This window comes from Morone saxatilis, unplaced genomic scaffold (genome assembly GCF_004916995.1).
Source record: "Morone saxatilis isolate NCDOM2014 unplaced genomic scaffold, NCSU_SB_2.0 Contig15, whole genome shotgun sequence".
NCBI classification, from domain to species: domain Eukaryota; kingdom Metazoa; phylum Chordata; class Actinopteri; family Moronidae; genus Morone; species Morone saxatilis.
Genome location: NW_023339707.1, coordinates 24,147,609 through 24,153,469, shown reverse-complemented (window position 1 = coordinate 24,153,469; position 5,861 = coordinate 24,147,609). Strand labels below are relative to the sequence as shown.

Sequence of the window (5,861 nt, the reverse complement as noted above, 5' to 3'; positions counted from 1 at the left end):
ACTGGACCTTTAAGATTATTTTGTTAAACTACTGTTTTCAATGTCAAGGATGAACATTAACAGCATTAAAACTCAGTTATGTCATTAGGAACCAGATAATGAGGCTGTTACTGTTTTTTTAAAGTTTAGATATTTTAAAAACCTCTTTTTTCAACTCCCTTGTTCATAATTTTCAACATTTTCCAGTGTTTTATTGCCACGTACATCTATTGTTTAGACTTCTGACTAAATTGATTGTGAGACTAGAAGTCGGGATTTGTGTGGCTCACCACAATGTTCTGGGTTAAGCCTGATATTACGGTATATTTAACCATTTGATAGAAAGAATTTGCCTTTGAGAACATACATTTAAAGGAACAAAGACACGATTGGTTCCAGGTTTGTCCTGGGTCAAATTATACCCAACCTGTTGGAAAAAGGAATCTTGCCTAAGAATAATATAAGACAGATCACTATCGTAGGTTTGTGCCTGAATGTTTTACCTTGAAGAGTTTCTACAAACTCCCCCTCTCTCCTCCTCCATTTCTCTCTTAATTAGGACAACCTGAACTCCCCCCTTCCTCTCTCCCTTCCTCTCTCCCTTATCACTCCTCCTCCCGTTCTTCACTAATTATGGAATTTGCCCCAGCTGTCTGTCATAATAAGGGATGGAGGGAACATATGAAAGCAGGAGTGGATCAGGAACGTGGAGAAAGTCAAGGTCACAGGAGAGGAAGCCTCCCTAATCTCTGCTTCTGTCCTCCCTTTTTGGGCCTATTTTTTCCCATAGTTCCTCTCACACATTTGCAACATGTTAAGCATAATTTTCCCAGGTGAATTTCACGGTCATTTCACTGTGTCAGGCTGCAACATTTCAGCTGACTTTTTCTGTGGGGGAGCTGGGAAACTTCTGAACTTTGTCAGTATTATCTTATCACTTTGACAGATTTTTAAAAATCCTTTACACTCAAATTGGGAACAAGCAGACATTTTAACTTCTCGACCAACAAGACTGGTAGATGAAAAACTTCACTTGCAAAGCATATTTCTTACCAGCCCAAAAAAGAAATAGCTTTTTTGTGTCACATAGATATTTGACCTTTATTATTTTTCTGGAGGATCACATGTTGATTTTAACTCAACAAAATAGTTACTGTCTGAATACAAGTCTTCAAAAGTTAGTGAGACAGACTTTGTAATTAGGGAGGTGAAACCTCAGCGTGTACAGTGGTGCTGAAGAGAGAGAGAAAAGGCTGATGGTAATAACTGAGGACATGATGAGGGTAATTCATCCTGGAATGTCTAAACCCAGTCTCTCACCTCCTTAAGTCCCACAATCCTTCAGTCCTGAACCAGAAATATGCTAGCATGTACTAGCAATCACATAAGCACACATGTATTTCTACTTACTTTTAAAGATCCTCAACGACATAATGCACTCATGCCTAACCCTTTAACCTAAAACTAAAGCTGCCTTCATTCAGTGTCAAATTATTACAAAATAGTTTTTGTAATATTTTCAATCAATTGTTCTATTTTCTATATTCTATTTATGCTTCTTGACTTGCAGTACTTCATATATACTTCTTATACTACCTCATATATATTTTCCCGCACTGTTTTAAATGTCATGCACCAATATACCAAGGCAAATTCCATGCCTAATTCTAACCTAAACTCTAAACCCCATAACCCTTAAACAGTCTTTTGAACACTCAGAATAAGCTTTTATTGGCCAAGTATGTTTAGGCATACATGGAATTTGACTCTTGAGGCAATGACCGGACAAAATGTCCTCACTTTTCAAAAATGTCCTCACTCTCAAGGTCTAAAACACACAAAGATAAACGTACAACGCACACACACACACACACGGTGCAGCAGTTTCCACATCCTGGGGGGATGTTGAACTGTCAGACAAACTTGTGGAACAAGGCATCAATCTGTAGAAGAACCCGGAGGATCAACTGTTCCTCCAGGCTTCCTCTATCTGTTTCACCTCCCACCCCTCCTCTTTTCACTCTGCTACCAATTTCACCTTCACCTGTCCCTCTTCTCCACTCTCTCTGTCTTCTTCTTTTTGCTAAGGCTGTGTTCACAATAGCCATATTTCAAGCACTCTGTTCGGTTCTATCCAGCAGTTTGTTCTTTTAAGGATCTTGTTCCTACATGATAAAGATTGCTCTCAGAAACGACTGGGATGTCAAAAAATGCAGATTTCATCCTCAGTTGTGCCATCATATTGCATAGCTTCATCTTATTTTGGCCCCCCGGAAAATCTGTGATCTCGCAGAGAGACAATCGACCAAACCTCTGTAAATAATAATAATCTTAAATAATTTCCCCCCCTGGGATTATTAAAGTATTTCTGATTCTGATTCTGATTAAATGAACACTGCAGAGGCAGAACATGCATAAAACTAAACTTTTCAATTACAACTTAATGTCTTCTGCCCATCCATGCTCCAACCCTCGCTTTCTGTCTTCCTCTCTTCCCCCCTCCCTCCCTTCCTTGTCTGCTCAGATAAGTATTCTCTGAGAAGAGGCCTCTGTCTGTCTTTCCATGACGGGAGCCATCTTTCTTATCTCGTCCTTCTTCTCCTATCTTCTTCATGTCTGCTTTTCTTTTCTCACTATCTTGACCTCTCTTCTTCTTCCCCTTTCAGCTCTCACCCGCTTCTCCCTCTAACTGTAACCTTTTTGCTTCTCCTCTCCAGTGCTGCGTTCAGTACAAAGCTGGGAAATCTGAAATTCCCAGAGACCTTCTTGTTGTCCAGCTTGGAAAAAACGAGGGAAACATGGATGTAGGGTTGTAAGAAAATATCGAAATATATTGTAATGCAACATTTTGTTTTGTGATATTGTTATCGTTTCTCAAAAACACTGTGATTGAACCCCTAACCGCCAGCTGATGATGTTCGACATTACAGGGACTTTTTGCTCAGATGGTATACATATTGTTGCAATATATTCGTAACCCCTTTATTATGATACGTATCCTATCGCCAGACTCTTAATACACAGGCCCACATGGATCTTCATGAAATATTGTTGTTTTCTCCTCTATGTAACAGCTAACCTTATGCTAGTACAACATAATGGGCCAGGTAGCATAGAGCATTAGCAACTGTAAGACTGGTTTAGTTTCAGTTTCAAAGTTCATATTCAGTTTTTTTTTTTTTTTTTGCAAAGTGCGCCAGATCAGAGCTGTTTTACAAAATTGTTGATAATTGTTGGTAATAACAAATGTAATATCTTGTAATTATGACTTAGCATTCAGTACAGTAGATAAATATATTAAACTGCTGGATCTGAGTTGAAACCTTGCCCTGCTTTCCTACTATAAATTCCATCTTGGGGTCATGGCATTCCAGTTTGGTTTTTTTTCCAGAGGGAAGTCAGTATTTCCACCTTTGCGACATCCCTGGAACGCATCATATCACCAAGTCTTAACCCAGCTTCTCTTTTCCTGCACTGACATGTCAGGGGTGGTATATATGGCTACGTGCAGAAGCTTTTAACACTGTGCAAACCAGCATGAAGATTGAAAGATAAAGGCAGAGAGTCTGTAATCTTTACATTTCTGAAGTGTTTTAGAAACACAGAGAGTGATATCACTGAGCGTGTATAGGCCAGCTGCATGGATGTATAGGTGTTAAAGGTGTGAAGGTGCAGGTTGTTTCTGTACATCTTTAGCCTCTGGGCAGTGAAATGCCACCTGGATGACTGTGTAGCTGGAATATCGAGGTGGTTATTGGGAACATGCAGGCTGTTATTAGCTCGACTTCTCTGAAGGTGTTGGTTGGTCTCTTCCTTTCATTTACAGACCTGTGAATATATATATGTGTAGTTCCATGACACCTTTTTCTATCTGGGGAACTACTGACTGCTGCTAATAAGTTGCCAAAATGTTTTAAAGGAAGGAATTTAAGTATATGTTCTGTTTATTTCTCTCTGAGTTTTAATCATAGCTGCAGATAATTTGTGTAAATTACAAGAGGCTAGTAGGTCGGTTATCCCAGAGCTGAATGTGACATTTGCAGCTTTAAATGTGAGTTATTCCCACCCTTTGCCTGGGGCTAAACTAGATTAAAACCCACTTCAGACCAGTCTTATCTCTGTCTTTTAAAGGTTACATTTTATCTTGATCAGGACTGAAAGTCTGAACTGAAAGGTGAAGATAATAAAAGCCTCCCTTTCACATACATGACATGCCAGACTGCAAATGTGATGAAATGTTTGCTTTTGTGGCATGTTGTAGCAGTGGCGTATCCCGACAAGGTGTTGGCATCAATTGGCCAACAATTGAAAAAACAACAATCTGACAATAATGCCTGTTTGATATTATTATATACTCATTTGTACAACTAGAAACAACTTCTTCCTGTACACGTTTTTAGATGACTCCTCCCTGTTGTCATGCCAACAAGTTTCCAAGCCCAGTAAGCATCTCGGCTGCGTTGGAGGATAAATCAGTCGACTGTGGAAAAGTCAAAGCCTCTGCTTTGATAGACACGGTATCGCTTTCAGCCCTTATAACTCAACGAGACATGTTTTAAGGAGCGTCTCGTTTTGAACAGCGAAACCTTAAACTGTCAGAAAATGTTTCTCACTGAAATCTAAGAGGAGCTGTAAGAGTCTTCCCTCAGGAATCTTTGTCTGGAATTCTGAAGGGAGAGTAGACTGACAATCCCGGACCCCTGGAGAGAGAGAGAGATAAAGGGGCAGTGCAGACTAGACACCCCTGATGTACAGACAGAAATGAATTTCCTCCTGCAGTGTGATGTTTCTCCATTCAAACATTTAAAAAGAAAATTGCTTAAATGTTTTCCATTCGAAGACCTAATTCATGTTTTCTGTGCCTCCCTCGTCCCAACCTGTCGCTACGCAGTTACAAGAATGAAAGTGTTCCATAAATCCTCCTGAAATTCCTAAATATACTTTGCAATTCCAAACACACCTGAGAGTGGGGTTGGAACGAAAGAAAGAAAAGGAGGTGGGGGGGATGGAAAAAGAGGTATAGATGAATTCATGTTCGGGGAGGATTAGGAAAGGAAAGAGAGGTACACGAGAGACACTGAGATTGACTTGGAATGTCAGGAATGACCTTCTCTGGGAGCTGTCCAAGCCTGACACACACACACACACACACACACACACACAGCAGTTGTCGTCTCTCCAGAGAGATACACTGATACGCTGCACAGAAAGTGAATCAAATTTTTACTTTCTTCTACTGGGGATTGTGTGTGTTTGTGCTTGTGTGTGTGTGTGTGTGTGTGTGATTACAACAGCTGCTCCTCAGCCTGGCACCACTGGATCTGTCTGCAAAGGCGGAGTGAGACAGATTACACACTGACTGTCAGATAATAAAAAGAGTCAGTGGAAACTGAAGGATTAATGTCTCTCACGGACAGTGTCATAATTTGTTGCTCTGGAAAAGAATCAGACAAATCACATTTTGCAGTGTCGTGAAAGATGTTTTATGATCCAGTAAAAAGAAGTCTGGAGCGCACAGCTAATAGTTGAAGCCTTTTTACTTAAGAAACACATGCTGTCTGTCAACTATTCCCTCCTGTCTCATTGACCTGTTTCTCAAGGCTGACCTGTTTGAGCTCTGAGTGGGCTGATGCACCGAAACAGTTTTACTTTATAATGAATTTTTAGTCAGTTTGTTTGTTTTTTAGTACCGTGAGAGAAAAGATGTGGCAGAAAGAGTGTACTTCCAGGACATCTTCTACCTAAACCGGCATCTTGATAATGTCTAAAAAAAAATAAAACTTCCAACCTGCAAACCAAAAAAACATCTGGGACAGGCAAAGACTAATTCAGAAATAAAAAGAATTTGCAATTTGGGCTGCAACCGTGATTATTTTCATTAA

The 5,861-nt window shown here is 39.9% G+C and overlaps 1 protein-coding gene across 1 annotated transcript in view; it reads left to right on the top strand.

Moving 5' to 3' along the window:
* Positions 1-5,861, top strand: part of lama5 (laminin, alpha 5) — a gene marked incomplete in the record, with an annotated part of 94,581 nt that overhangs the window by 21,186 nt on the left and 67,534 nt on the right.